A 16,336-nucleotide genomic window follows, 5' to 3' on the forward strand; every position below is an offset into this window, starting at 1 on the left:
CAGTTCCTGGGGCCCTGGTTTTAATCCTCAGACTGAATGCCCCTGAGTCACCCTCTGGGGCAGGGAGAGGCAAGTGGACACGAGGTGTGTTAGGGTTTGACAGGCCTGGGTTGGAATCCCAGCTCTGCCCCTCATTAGCTGTGTGACCTTGGGCTCGGTCCTGAATTTCACTCTCCCGAACTGCCAAATGTGGGCCACAATCCCTTGCTTTGGAGGGTGCTGTGAAGATCACAGGAATCACTCGCTGCTGAGTAGATGCTGCAGAAATGGTGGCTATTCTTACCTGCAAGGTGTGCAAGTTGACCTGGGGAGGGACCAGCCTGGACGACTCCTGTAGGTGGCAAAATCTGCTCTAACAGTTCTAGAAAATACCAGTAAGGAGGGCTAGGACTGAGGAGGGCCAGCCTTCTCAGCCTTAGGCTTTTCAGAGCGAGTGGCTGATGTGTCATGGTTCAAAACCTCCCCAAAGGGAGAGACTTAGCCAAGTTGGCACAGCAGACAAGATCTGAGGACTTTGGGCTCCCATCTTTCCACAGAGGCACCAATATCCAAAGAGCAGGGTCCCGGCAGGATTCGAGTCCCTGCCTCCAAGTATCTGCAGAGACCCTGGTACCCTGAACCAGCGTCTGTGCAGTTCAAGAAGCACAACGGAGAGTGGAGGTGGGGGTTCGAGATGCTAATTCAGGTTCCGCCCCCCACTGCTCTGTGGACCCTGGAACTTCGTGCTCTTCCTGCCTTTGCAGGGATTTCAGTGCTGAGGGCTCCTCCCCCTGGTGTCCCCATGCCCCCTCCTCCTCGGGCATCTGCAGATGAGGGCAGTCTTTCATGCCGCTACCCGCCTACCTGCAGAGGGATGGCCGTCATGGTGGCTGGCCAGGAACAGAACTGCTCACACCTACGGCCCCAGCCCCTAACACAGTGTCTAGCACGTGGAAGAGGCTCATCGGTTAAGGAATAACTGGGACACCTAACCACAAGTGGTTGAGGAGCCCATTGGTGGAAATGTCCCCGAAGAAAATGGCACTGTGGCTCCTGACCATTCCAAGTGATGAATGAGGTTTCCACGGTGCCACCCTTCCTGTTTCAGGTTATCCCAAGGCCCCAGTATAATAGATCCCGGTCTTTGTTACCGACTGCTGCTTAAAGGATTACTTCAAGAGGTAGTATTATTCAATAAATAATGATAAACATCGGTCCTCTCGCAGTTTCTGTGAGCCAGGAACTGGGGAACGGCTTCGCTGGTGTTCTGTCTCCATGCCTTTGAGGAGGTAGCAGTCAATGTCGGTTAGGGTTGCAGCCATCTGAAGGCCTGCCTGAGGCGGTGGGATCTGCTTCTGAGGCTGCTCGCTCATAGGGTGGCAAGTTGGCGCTGGCTATTGACAGGACTTGGTTCCTTGCCATGTGGACCTCTCCATAGGTCTGCTTGAGTATCCTCATGGCGTGGCAGCCTGCTTCCCTTAGGGCAAGTGATGTGAGAGAGGGCAAGGAAGAGATCACAATCTCTTATGACTGCAGTAGTTTCCTAGGGTTGGCGTGACCAAGTACCACACACAGGGTGGTTTAACACAACAGGTATCTACTGTCTCAGGATTCTGGAAGCCGGAAGTGTGAGATCAGGGTGTCAGTAGGAAGCATGATCCAAGACCAGAAGTGGGGAGTCTGGATCTTGTTCTAGCTCTCCCACCAAAGGACCTAGGGGAGAATCCTTTCTTGTCTCTTCTAGCTTCCCCGGAGGTTCCTTGGCTTGTGGCTGCGTGACTCCAAACTCTGCCTCTGTCTTCACATGGCCTTCTCCCTGTGTCTGTCTGCTCTGTGTCTCTCTTCCTAGAAGGACACCGGTCATTGGACTTAGGGCCTGTCCTAATCCATTGTGCCCTTGATTACACCTGTGAAGACTCTTCCCAACTAAGGTCACATTCACAGGTACTGGGGGGTTAAAGCTCCAACATATGTTTTTAGGGTATACAATTAAACCCACACAATGACCTAGCTCGGAAGTCAAATACCATCATGTTTGTGATAGCAAGTGGTTGGTTACAAGGGTCAGCCCTGTTCAGGGTGGGAGGAACCCACACAAGGGTGAGAAAATCAGGAGGTGAGGACAACCGGGGGCCCTCTTGGAGGCTGGCTATTACTGTCTCAGAGAGCAGAGTGAGCATGAGACACACCCCAAAGGAAACAATGGAGAACAAGCTCACAGCACTTGGGCCCCTCAGCCTATCAAGGATCTGAAAAGGGTCAGAGTGTAGAGAACACCAGGGTTTGGAAATGGAAACCTTCTACAAGAGTAAAGTGTCGTGAGTTCTACCCTCAACAGGGTGGGGGCTTCCATGAAACCATCCAGAGTGGTGGGCCCCCACAAGCCTGTGCCAAGAAGATGCGTTGTGCTGGGATTGGGTCAGGGGCCCGTGAATGCTTCCCAGGGACGAGATGCAGACTGTGGGAGAGAGGTCCAGCATGGTGTCATTTTAAGCCCTGTAGCACCTCCAAAAGCAGCAAAGGGATCTTAGCAGGAAGAAGCTGGAAGGGGATGCAGATTGTGTAGGAACCGGAGATGGAGTCATGAGTGGTTTACCTGGAAGGGAGATGCAGATGGGACCCTCGGGGACAGAGCCTCAGAGATGGGAATCTCTGAAGAACCTGGGAGATCGGGAGATGGCCCAGGAAACAGCTTTCACCATCTCCTGGGCCCAGATAACTGGCAACTCTGCGGGGACATAAGAATTGCCCTTTTCAGGACGCCTGGGTGGCTCAGTTGGTTAAGCGTCTGCCTTCGGCTCAGGTCATGATCCCAGGGTCCTGGACTGGAGTCCCGAGTAGAGTCGGGCTCCCTTCTGGGCAGGGAGCCTGCTTCTCCCTCTGCCTGCCGCTCCCCCTGCTTGTGCTCTCTCTGTCTCTATCAAATGAATAAATAAAATCTTAAAAAAAAAGAAGAGGGTGCCTGGGTGGCTCAGTCGTCAAGCGTCTGCCTTCGGCTCAGGTCACGATCCCAGGGTCCTGGAATCGAGTCCCACATCAGGTTCCCTCCTCGGCGGGAAGCCTGCTCTCCCTCTCCCACTCCCACTGCTTGTGTTCCTGCTCTCGCTATCTCTGTCTCTGTCAAATAAATAAATAAAATCTTTTAAAAAAAAAAAAAAAGAAGAAGAATTGCCCTTTTCCCCTGTTCTCACATATCCCCCCCTCCCCCAAGTCCTTCTCACTCAGACCTTGGAAGCAACCAGCAAGGAAGGGGAGGTGGTCAGGTGAGTGAAGACAAAAGCCTGCCACAGCCCCCTCCCTGCAGGCAAGCAGCTCCGACTACAGACCCGAAAGCAGGAGGACGAAGATTTCTTTTCTTGGAAGGGATGGAAGGGAGACGAGTGTCATTTCTATGACTGGATGCTTTTTTTTTTAAAGATTTTATTTTTAAGTAATCTCTACACCCAAAGTGGGGCTCGAACTCACAACCCGGAGATCAAGTCGCAGGCTTCACCCACTGAGCCAGGCAGGCGCCCCTGGGACTGGATGCTTTTCATCTCTAAATGGATCGTGGGTTTTGTGCCATAAAATGACCTTACCTGAGCCTGAACAGAAGGGGCGTGTCTCCCTTGCCGAGCAGCTCACGTGGACAGCGAGAGGCAAAAATTGAGTGGCATTTTGATTACACCCCACATTCAGGGACTGGCTTCACTGAACTCGAACCTTCCCAAGGGAGTTGGGTCTTCCATTCCTCACCCGCCACCTCCAATGACAGAGCCTTGACCCACAGGGAGGTGCCTGAAGAAAATTTCATCTCAGCTTTTGTCCAGAATTGAAGAATGTTTTCTACTTTTTTCCTTCCTATCTGTCTGGAAGTGACACCAAGAACAGCAAAAAAAAGGGACTCCTTGTCCCCAGCAAAACACCCACACCCTCTGAATTCTTCACCCCGTCTTGGCCTGACTTCACCCTTGGAGGGGGAGGCGAGGCCTGAGGTCCGCAGGCTGCAGGGGCTGGAGGAAAGGTTCCTGGGAGGATACAGCTCGGCCTGGAAACAAAAGCTGTTTTTCCCGAAAGCTTTGTGCAGTCAACTCAGTGGGGGAGGGGTCTGGGCAAAGCCAGATTGAACACCAGGGGAGACATTTTTGCTAAAAAAAAAAAAAATCTAAATTCCCCAGGGCTGTTGGAGCTGTGATCTGATCAGTGCTTTAAAGGTCTTATTTGTCAGTATTGGGAAAAAAATCACAAAGTTGCCTGTGAGTCCCCCTCTCTCATTGTCCTTGCAGCAAGGTTGGGTAGCTCCGTCCCCTTTTAGGAGGCAGGCTTGTAAAGAAGGGCGGGCCTTGGAGAGAAGGCGCCAGGACCCGGCAGGAGCTGGGGTTCTGCAGAGAGTCCAGGGTCTTCAGAGCATTGGTCTGCAGATCAGACACCCATCAGGAAGCTCTGAGAAAGGACCCAGCTGAGCTGAGGCGTGGGCTGGAATGCAAGTGGGGATATGAGCCTGGGAAGCAAAGGCATTCCACAGTAAGAGCCTCTAGAAAAGCCTGCCTCCCCCAGCACAGAGGATTCAGGGAGTAGAGAGACCCCTGGTTCTCTAGATTTCAGTAAAAAGCATTTATCGGGCTAAGGATAACAGTGGTATTTCAGACCTAAACAAGCCTCGTTTTTCAGTCTGTTGGAGACAGGGCTCCAACACTGTTTAAAAAATGCTAGGCCTTAAATAAAATCTCTGTCACAGGCCACCCATTTCTCTCTCCTGGGTGCCAAGAAGCACTCATAACCCCCACCAGGCAATGGTTGCCCTCTTGGATCAGTTTCCCAAAGAGCTTAATCATGACCAAGTTGCTGTCACTCTGCCTGGAGCTGACGAGCCCTGGAGGGTCTCAGGGTGAGGCCTTCCCTGGTGAGAACACAGCTCTTCTAGGGAGCTCAGTTTCCCAAGTGTGTTTGGACTGGGGTGTAACTCCAGAGTGTTTGAACTCTGCGTGGGGTTAGTGGGGCTTCTCAACCTCGGCACTGACAACATTTTGGGCTGGAAGATTCTTTGTTGTGGGGGCTGCCCTGTGCTTTGTAGGATGTTTAGGATGTGGCCTCCACCCACAAGATGCCAGGAGCATCCCCTCCCTCCTCTTCCCCCTCACTGTGACATTGCCAAATGTTCCTGGCATACAAAGCCATTCCTGGTTGAGAACCACTGGCTAGAAGCAGTGCCCATTCAACAATTAGATAGCTATGGAGATCCAGGGCAGAGCAAGGCTACACAGATCCCAAGAGAACTTTCCTCACTCTACACCAAATCTTTGTGGCCCTTGTATCAAGGCTGTCTTGGTTGCACTAAGTGACAGAGAATTCAACTCTGAATGACTTCAGAGGGGGTGGATGTCATCTCTTGTAACTGAGAAGACCAGGGACTTAGGCATAGTGCTGGATCAGGCCTAGTTTGACCCAGGAACTCAAACAATATTACCAGGACTTGGTTTTATCTTTATCTCTTGACTTTGCTCTTCCTCATGTTCTCTTTGCGTAGGGGCAAGATGGCTGCTGGCACTCCAGTCCTATATGTCCCCGGTTTGAGACTTGTGGAGGAAAAAATGTCAAGTGTTTTTCTTTATGCGTTCCCAGCAAAAGTTTCATTGCACTTCACTGCTCTGATTTGGTCATGGGTCCATCAGCAAGCAATACTCTGGGGAATGGGATGACCTAATTGGCCAGGCTGTGGTCACGTGCCTGCCTCTGGGTCTAGGAGGAGAGTCAACTCTGTGTACAGGAAATTGAAGATGGAAAAGTGGGGGTTCCCAATAGGAGAATCAGGGTACAACTACCAGAGGAAAGGAGAAAGGATTCTGGATGGCAAAAAGCAACGGATAGATACCAGTCTTCATACTGAAAAGCAGCTCATTGTTGTGAAATACAGCAAGGTGAGAGGGAACAGTGTAGGGAGGACTTTACTCAATGGCAGGACAAAGCTTGTGCCACGACTGTCAGAATCAACGTCCAGGTGACAAACAGAAGGTTCCTTACATGTCTCTAGGACAAAGTGGCAACTGATATGGTCATTCAAATGAGTTCCTAAAATGGAGACTACTAGAGCTTCACCAAGATTCTTCCTCCCCTTCCTCCAGAGTACCACAGTTGTAGTCGGGCCCCAGCTGCCTGGCTGTGGACAGACTTTCTGGGACTCCTTTGCAGCTAGGTGTGACCACGTGACTAGGTTTGCACTATATGAAGAGAAGGGACAATCATACCTATGCCTTAAGATGGTGGGCCTGCCTCATTGACACTGTGTCCCCTTCCCTTGAACCAGAACATGAACTTGCCTGAGATCCAGCTTTGACCACACAAGTGAGAAGGATGCCCTAGGGGATGACAGAGGAGGGTGCCAGGAAGCTGGATCCCTGAATGACCACATGGAGCAGACAGACCCTCCTTCCAGCCTGGAATGAGTACCTTAAGTGAGATAACAGTTTCTGTCTTTTCTAAGCCCCACTAAATTTTATTGCATTTCGTCTATTTTACCATCAAGTTTTCTTCATTTTCCAATATTTCTGAAATTCACTGTGTTGTTGGCCATACACGGTGCTTATCAGGGACCACTTTAAGTCAGGCCCCAGGAAAATATGTCAAGGGGCTCCTGTCTATATAACAAACTAACTTAGAATCAGTGCATTACAAAATGCCTAAGTCCATATGCAGTATAGTGATTTATCAATGAAGATTTAGAATAATGGGTAGAGAAGACCTGCTTAGGTGTTTGTTTATTGTTCAGTCAATGCACATGAAGGTTCCTTGTGGCCAGGCACCATCTCTTCGTGTTGAGACCCAGAAACCATCTCTTCATAATTTGGTCTCAGCCACTGTGAGAAAACAATAGCAGCATATCATCATGTTGACTGAACCCTGGGCACCTAATCGTATCTTTTTTTTTTTTTTAAAGATTTTATTTATTTATTTGACAGAGAGAGAGACAGCAAGAGCAGGAACACAAGCAGGGGGAGTGGGAGAGGGAGAAGCAGGCTTCCCGCTGAGCAGGGAGCCCGATGCGGGGCTCGATCCCAGGACTCTGGGATCATGACCTGAGCCGAAGGCAGACGCTTAACAACAGAGCCACCCAGGTGCCCCCTAATCGTATCTTTTAAGAACACTCATGCCAATGTGCTCCTTCAGCCCTGACCTGATTTTGTCACAGACTGCTGATTGCTTGATGCTTGTTGAGGCTTCTTCTCTGTTCTGGAAATCGCATATTGCGTAGAAGTGATGTTTTGTATTCATTCGATAGAGATTCCATGTATTTCCAGCCCCAAACACCCTCACTGGCCAAAGGCTAATGCTGAAAGAGGGATTTTAAACAAGTAACAGTGGTAACAGAACATTTGGTTTTGAACTTAAAATATACTTAGACCGTAAAAGTCAGTTTCTACAGTTTCTTTCACCATTTGAAGAAGATGTAAAGTGAGTTGCTGACTTATTTTCCAGACTTTGGGCCGGACCCATTGCCGAGAAGTCCCGTTTTCCAAGGCAACAGCGTGCGGGTCAAGTGCCTACAGACACCAACTTTCACCCCAGTCCTAGAGAGCATTGTGCCAGCCACGCCAGTGCACACGCACAGGCAGTAGGAGAGCATCCTCGCTGGCACCCTCCCCTGCCCCCCGCCCCCGCCGTGCCTGGCTGCTTCCGGTCGGAGGCCCTCAGGTCCACGTCATCCGGTGGGGCAGAGCCAATGGGTGGCCTGGGCATCAGGGAGGAAGAGGATGAGAGAAGCCTGGGAGGGGAGGGGTGTGACGGAGGCGAGCTAAGTACGGCTAGCTGGCGGAACATAGGAGGTGATGCCCCCGGCCCCCCATGGGGCCAAGAACTTCACCTTGGGGGCTGCTGAGAGACCATGAGACAGGGGGACAGCAAGGTAGCCATGAATGGGTGAGCAACAGGCCACAAGATGTGCTGGATAAACATTATTATACAGAAACAGGAAAAGGGACAAGGTTCTAAATGGGAAATGGCAACATGTCAACAGACCCTTTATATCAAAATCAATTTAAGGCCAATCTTAACAAAAAAAAGAAAGAAAAAAAAGAAAGCCAATCCATCTGCTCCTGTAACTCTAATCATCACCCAATACAGAGAACTTCAAAGCTCCCCACACTCGGATGGATCCAGCCTGAAGTTTGGGAGATGGGTGAGGGATGCCTAGACTGAGCGCAGTCTTTGCCACTGGGATTGGGACTTTGGCGGAGGCCATTCATGCTACAAAACATTGTTAGTGCCAAAGTCATGACCATTTGGTGACACCCGCTGGACTTTCCAAGGATATGACACAACATAGCACGCCTTTTGTTGTCACAATATATTTTTGTGCCAATGATGAGTGGGTTGCAGGCAAGAGCAGGAGCTCTGCTTTTCCTGGTTTCAGCAGTACTGTTGTTTGTCACTCCCTGCATATGAAGGATCCTTCTGGTAGGATCAAGAAAGTGGCAGCATCAACCTTGAAGAAAGTGTCCATGGCTTGGAAAAAATCCCAGGCATGATAGTGAAACACTCTTTCAAGATACGCTGCATCACCACTGCTCTTGGTAGGAGGAATGATATTGTTGGGGAACACTCAGCAATGATCCTGAGATGAGCAGTGGTTCAGAGGAGTTGGCTTCCAATGGCAAAGGGGACTTGACTGATGCTAGATGTCAGTGAGCCCATGCACATTCATCTAGCCACCGTCATTCCCATTCTCTCTGGTTCTAGGACTGGTCCTCATCAGACTGAATTTTCCACCAGAACTTAAGACAAAGTAGTACGTCAGGATGGGTTCTGTCAGTACCAGACCTCATCTTTGTGCTGGAGGCACAAGGTGGCATGATGCTTGGGCGCAGAACCACTCCCAGGAAAGACTCCACCAGCCTACGAAAGCCACGGTGATGGGACTGAGCTGATGTGATGATTTCTTCCAGCTTTCCCTCTAGAGAATAACAGATACTTTACAGTTTGCAAAGCATTTTTATTTATATTTATTTTGTCCCCTTCCATTCTCACAACCCTGGGAAGGAAGGCAGACATCATCATCGCTCCATTTTATAAATGAGAAATAGCAGCTCAGAGAGGTAAAGGGACTTTCTCAGGGGACTCTGGCTTGTAAGTGACAGGGCCTGGATTCAACTGAGATCTTTAATGCCACACCCTGGGCTCCGTCCACTGCGCAATGAGGTCTACTTTTAGGGCAACCCCATTTCTATTTTTGTTTTTTACATTATCTGGATCTAAATACATTTGACCTTTGAACAATGAGGGGTTTAGGGGTGCCGATCCCTGAACAAAGATCTGAGTATAACTCCTTTTTTAAGGTTTTATTTTTATTTATTTGTTAGAGAGCGAGCGAGCGAAAGCACAAGCAGGGGGAGCAGCAGGCAGAGGGAGAAGCAGACCCCCCGTTGAGCAAGGAGCCTGATGTGGGACTCAATCCCAGGACATTAGATCATGACCTGAGCCAAAGGCAGACGCTTAACCCAACTGAGCCACCCAGGCGTCCCTGAGTATAACTTTTGACTCCCCCCAGATTTAACTACTAATAGCAGTACTTTTAACTGGAAGCTTTACCAATAACATGAACCGTTGATTAACACATATTTTATATATTGTATATATTATATATTGTATTCTTACAATAAAGTAAGTTAGAGAAAAGAAAATGTTATTAAGAAAATCTTAAGAGAAAATACATTTACAGTACTATTGTACTGTATTTATCAAAAGAAATCTGTGTATAAATGGACTCATGTAGGGGCACCTGGTTGGCTCATTTGATAGAACATGGAACTCTTGATCTCTGAGTTGTAAGTTCAACCCCCATGTTGGGTATAGAGATTACTTCAAAAAATAATATCTTAAAAAAAAAAACCCAAACCTTAAAATAAATATATAAATGGATTCACACAGTCTGAACCTGTGATGTTCAAGGGTCAACTATAGCTTGTTTTGCATTCATTTTTGAGGGGATGGAAGTGGAGGGTGATGATGTAGATGTTTCTTAGAGTCTACAGAGAAAATTCTTGTAGAGCAAGAACCCCAACTGACAAAACAAAGTTAACCTTTGAACTGCAACCATTGCTAATTTCTCTTAAAATGGCATTCTCACAGGTTGCCCATGAGATGGGAGCTCTTCATGCATTATATCCCTTATGGACTTAAGAGGTGCCTTTAAGAAGGGGGTGAGTAGTCTTGACCTCATTTTCAAGTCATACAAGAAGGCAGTACTCCTGAGTTTCATGAATTATGGGATGGAGTTTACAGAACAGCACCAACAGCACCCCCCCAAGTATTAGTATCTGTTTGCATCAATGGACACACGTTTGTTATTTTTTATTGAAGTAGAAAGGTTTCGAGTTTTATTTGTTTTGTTTTGTGGGAGTTGCTTTGCTTGGGTGAAGAGCTCCCAGTGGAGAAAGAGAGAGGAAGGAACTAAGGAACCATCAGCCCCTGATGACTTGGCCTGAGAGACTCATTTCTAGCCCCAGTGAGGGGCGAGATTGGGTGAAAGATGAATAATCATGTAAGACTTTGAGCAACTGAAGATACAAACAGTTTTGCTCCAGGACACAGGTAGCAAAATACAGCCAACCTGTAAGTTCATTTGTCCCCCGCTGTTCCATCCTGCCCTCCACTTTGGCAAGTGACTTAGGGTGACTTAGGGTGGCCCCAGAGAGAATGCTATGCCCAGCAGAACACAAGTGACCACTATTTTTTTTAAAGATTTATTTATTTTAGAGAGAGAGAGAGAGAGCATGCAAGCAGGGGGACGGGCAGAGGGAGAGGGAGAGAATCCGACTTCCACTGACTGTCAAGCCCGATGAGGGGCTCGATCTCACTACCCTGAGATCATGACCTGAGCCGAAATCAAGAGTTGGCTGCTTAACTGACTGACCACCCAGGCGCCCCAAGGAGTGACCATTAGAAGAACACTGTTCTCACAGAGGACACACATGCTGATGAGGTACCTCTTTTTAAGGGGGTGTGAGGGGTAAACCACCAATGGGGAGGTTGCAATGGGAGAGCCTCGTGGATCTGCCATGAACCAGACCCCTCAGGGGCATGCTCACATCACTGAGGAAGAGTTGGCGGCGAGGCGGGGGGACCAGAAGAAAGTTCAATAGGCCTTCAAGAGGGCTCAGAACTAATGAAATTTAGGTCTGGATGTCAATATGACAACCCATAGGCTGGTGAGGTCTGGTAGCAGGATGTCATGAAATACTGGACTTTATGTGTCATTCAACTTCAAAAATTCTGTCTTTAGTGAAGATGCCATGAAACATGCTTACAGTACAGACTCTTCCAAGTGCCATTATCTGGGCTAGAGCCCCCGGTAGCTGATTGCCCTGTCTCCCCCCACCTTTCCAGGCAGAGCCCTAGTAGGAGGGTACTGCTCGGAAACTCTTCCGGGGGTAGTGGCTGGAGAAGCCTAGCTGCAGAGTTTTGGGGTGGGAGGAAATAGTTTTTTCCATGTTAGGTTAGAGCACCAGATATGATGTGCTAGGGGCTTCTGAGTGACTAAGTTACTAGGCAAAGATTTTTGCTATTTCATCTGACATGGGAATGAGAGGGAATACAGTGTAAACTGCAGGGGAAAGGCTTTAGATGAGAGCAATGAAGGATTTCCCAATATTGAAGGGAAACAGATGCTCCACTCTTGGCCCATTTCTAAAGGTAAATAGAGAGACCTCCCTTTTCTGCCAGCCCCCCAGGTCTAGCCTAATGGCCCTCTACACATCTTTTCCTGAACTCCCCGCCCCCCCCGAAATTCACTGCTCTTCGCTCTGTGTTCCCAGTCCTTATTACAGCACGTAACAGAACCGATCTGTGACCTGCTCAGGGGTAGAAACTGTGTGTTGTTCTTTACTGTGTCCCTGACCCTTAGGAGACACATAGCTCATAGTCAATGTTGGTGGGTTTGATCGTAAGTGAAAAGACGCCTTGGGATGAGAATTTGTTAGTACTCAGTAAGTGTGACAGGTATTCACACTTTTGGAGTTCCATCTGTGGAACGGGCAGGAGGGGCTAAGGAGAAGGTGTGAGGGTGGAATAAAGAAGCATAAGGCAAACATCAATAGAGTGTCTGCTTTGTCCAGTCCTCCTGTCCCCTCTGTCCCCTTTCTTCTGCCTGACATTGGTCTGAAAGCAAAGGTCAGGGGCTCTGTATGAACGCAAGAGGCCTGAATGATTTCTTTTTTTTTTTTTTAAGATTTTATTTATTTATTTGAGAGAGAGAATGAGAGACAGAGAGCACGAGAGGGAAGAGAGTCAGAGGGAGAAGCAGACCCCCCACTGAGCAGGGAGCCCGATATGGGACTCGATCCCGGGACTCCAGGATCATAACCTGAGCTGAAGGCAGTTGTTTAACCAACTGAGCCATCCAGGCGCCCAGGCCTGAATGATTTCTTGAGAATGGCAAAGGATCTGTGGGAACAAGATGGTGCAAGCAATGAACAAGATGCAGGCCGAACTCTGGCACCACGCTACAGCTGTCCTCAAGAGCCTTCTCTTTTCTTTGTGGATTCTGGATCTAGGCCACTCAGGAGGGGTAGCTAATGAGTGCGCAGGATTGTGCGCCAAAGCTGTCAGGAACAGTTACTTCGTACCATGCCCTGGTACCTTCCTGAGGAAGGTGGGAAACCAATCCACCAAACACATCAACTCCAGGGAGAGGGGCTAGTCAAACCCCAGGCTCTGTCTAGCAACCATCTCCCCAGTGGGAAAGAACTCCCCTCAAGTGATCAGCTCCCTAATGCAAGATCTGGAACATTCTAAAGTCCCTCCTTAAGTGAAGGGAGGCGGATGAGATTACCGCAAAGTAGACAAAGAAAGGCAAGGGGCTTCTTTTCAACTGGAAGGTGCAGAATGGAGGTGGGGAGGCTGTGAACACCTTGGCAGCAAGTATGCAGAAAGCCTGTGGTATAGACGCCGGGTAGCATCACCCAACCCTACAACACTGGCAGTGTCACTCTCCAACAAGAGCCGCGTAAGAGCTGCTAATTGCTGCGATTCCAGTAAGAGCCATGTCTTAGAAGTGATTTTGAACTGATTGCAGCTTTTTGAACAGATCATGGCTATAAGCTATAAAGGAAGGAATCTAAATGAAAGTGAAAAATCCTTTGATCAAACACAAAGGACCTCTTCCCAATAAAAATACCTTTATTTTCCCTACACATCATAGCTGTCTGTTTCACACATGTAAACAAATGATATATAATACACATCTACTAATCACAGAAGTTCCCTGAGACAGGGACCATACTTGTTCTTCCTCCTAACTCTTTACCGTATCTAGTACAGGATCCAGCACACAGAAGATGCTTACTGAATTGAATTTAATTGAAGCAATTGCTGTATTAATGATTTGATCAGAGAATTGTCATTTTTTACAGTAATGGCTACTATAAAAGGAATACTAGGGTAAAGCCACACAAAAGCACATTCTAATAGCCTTAAATCCAGGAAAACATACCTATTTTTTCTAGAGGCCCCAAAGAAATAGGCAAATACAGTCATTTTGGAAAGCCAGCCACCCTACATTCCACAACAAGAGACTGTGTTGATGGTGCTGAGTTGCTAGGCAACCACTTGGTAATTCCCTGTGTAATAGAGATGAACCTGTCATCTGCTTTCTTGGCTGTATGTGACAGGAGGAGACAACAGGTAAAGGACAGCCAAGAACCCCTGCACCTGGATGACAATCCCTCCTGAAGTGTGATGACACAAGAAAATCCCCACGCCCTGTCAGAAAGTGCTGGAGGGCGAATTTCGTTAACCTATTAGCACTTGACATTCTGGTGAATTTTCTTGGCTTTGCCCTGTGGGTAAATGCTGTGGGTTCTCCTGTTATCCCTGTCCAGAAAGCAGGAGACCAAAGCCCCATAGTTCTGCGTGCCGATGGCTGTCAATTCCGGAAAGGCCTCCGGGTGGGCAGGTCCCATGACTCCAGCTGGGATGAGATTTTACCAGATAAAAGCAGCCTTTTAAGTCTTAAAAGGGACACTCAACATCTCAAAGAAACCGAAGTTCTGGGTGAATAAACTGCACTTTTTTATACCTGAAGAAAATGCTCTTAGTAATTTCTTCGTTTGGACGAGACTTCCCAGACCTTTTAGGCAAATGAGTCTGTGGGAAGACTCCACTCTGCTGTAGGTATTGACAAGCATTGTCTTTGAAATAGGCTGAAAACCCGACAACGCGCTGGAAAATGAATAAGGAATGCCTCAAAGCTTCTCTAACATTAGGAAACATGGAAATCAAATATAAATGCCACTTCCAATTTGGAAGGCTAAGAGGACTCATCTTTCTCATAGGCAGTTTTAAAAGGACCACCTCCCAGATTAAAAAAAAAAAAAATATTTGCCCACTCCTTAATCCCACCAATATATCTGAAACTTCTTCAGAAATTGTTTGCTTTTCAGTCTCCTGTTTGAGACTGAATTTTGAGATTTTGGACTCTGGGATCAGGCCATCAATTGGAGGGAGAGAGCAGATTCCTAACTGAGATGAAATCAACCAGGTAGTTTTGATGACCAGTTGCGTGAGGCTTCAACCCGACATCTGGTGCCTATTTATCCAACCTCTGTGATGCTGACTTAAACTAGCCCAGCTGGCTAACCGCGCCCAGCGAAGCCCGTCCAAAGGACCAGCCCTACCTTGCCGGGGTTGGGAAGAGGAGTGCTGGTGTGTGACGGACGTTCTGGGCTTGTCTCTGTCTGCAAAGTAGAGCCACTCACTGCATCCGTCGCCTTTCCTGACTACTGGGTTTTAGAAGGTTCTTCATGGAATTCCAGACAAAGTCAGCCCTTCCAACAGAGCCAAATCAAACATTAGGAAGGAGGATTCAAGGGCATTGTTGAGCAAATGCCCAGAACAGGAGAGACCTCCAATGACTGGGGCGGGTTGGGGGCGGGGGTATGGTAGGAAAAACAGAGGCTCTGGAATTTCTTCGCCAGAATTACTAAGTGTGGAGCGAAACCGGTCAGCAGCGACCTTCACTCCGCCTTTCAACAAGCCCCAGTGATACATACTGTTGTGTGCAGAGGCTCAGAGGTGGGACAGAGCAGAGGGTGTCGGGGAACTGACAATGAGAAGCTCTGCAGGCTGGTCGCACCAGTGGCCGCATGGGTGGCTCCCTCCCCCGGCTGGTGCAGGTTTCCTTTTCTAGAGCCTTGTCTAATGTGTGAGTGCACTGTTAAATTTTCAGGGAGCAGGGGTCCCACTGAAAAAACTCTGTTGAATACTTACTCTGTGGCTTTTTTTGCTTTGTGGGAGAAAAACATTAGATGTAATCCCTGCCCTAAAGGTGCTTAGACTCCAGTGGGGAAGGCCAATAGGTACCCAAGAAATTACCGTGCAAACCAGTCTAGATCAAGTCACCAGAGATGGCAAGTGTTTCATCTGGGGAATAATTAATGTCTGTGCAGAGGCTGCTCCTGATCTTGGGCTTTGTAGTCAGCTTCCTACTCCTGAAGTGTCAGGTTCTGCTGAAGAGCCCCAGGCCTCTGGGGCTTTCTGCTGCCCTGGCCTGTGTTCCCTGACTTTGGCAACCCCGTGCTGGGGAACACAGCTGGGATCCGAGGGCCAATTACAGAAGGGAGAGGAGCCCATCAGGCAGGATATGAGGTGTGGCCTGGGAGAAACTACGAGTTAAAAATCAAAGGGTTCCACACAAAGGGGAAATTGAACAGCTTTCTGAGCCATCAAGTGAAAGAGAAATTCTGAGTGTATGTCAAAAACTTCATATTCAGTGCAGGGAGAGGGTACTTTAAAAAATATTTCCACTATAGGGGCGCCCGGGTGGCTCAGCCGGTTAAGCGTCTGCCTTTGGTTCAGGTCATGATCCTGGGATTGAGCCCCATGTCAGGCTCCCTACTTAGTGGGGAGTCTGCTTCTGCCCCTCCCCTCCTCGTTTTCTCTCTCACTCTCTCTCAAATAAAGAAATAAAATCTTAAAAAAAAAAAGCTAAAATATTTCCCCTATAAAGATTCTAGGTAGATCTAACAGGTAAAAGGCAGCTGCTGTGGTTTAGAAAGGTTAAGTGGTTTGAAATCAGCATTACCTCCCGCCCCCACCCCACCCCACGGGCAGAGCAGTCGACCAGATGGAGGTGTTGTCTGCAAGGTTTGCCTTTGTGGTGTGCAGTGTCCATTCCCGGCATCCTTTCCCGCACAAGGGCTGTACCCCGTGCCTTCTGGCTCCCCCCTGGCCTCCCCCTTAGCACAGCAGGAAAGGGTGTGGTGGTACCACCTCCTCGGTAGCATGGAGGCAGCCCAGCAGATGGCTAAAAGCAAGGACTGTGGAATTCAAATCCTGGAGCCACTACTTACTACCAGGGACCCTGGCAAATGACATGGCGTCTCTACCT

The sequence above is a fragment of the Mirounga angustirostris genome, unplaced genomic scaffold, assembly GCF_029215605.1.
Source record: "Mirounga angustirostris isolate CCGP_5_RB_7025 unplaced genomic scaffold, mMirAng1.0.hap1 SCAF_9, whole genome shotgun sequence".
NCBI lineage: Eukaryota > Metazoa > Chordata > Mammalia > Carnivora > Phocidae > Mirounga > Mirounga angustirostris.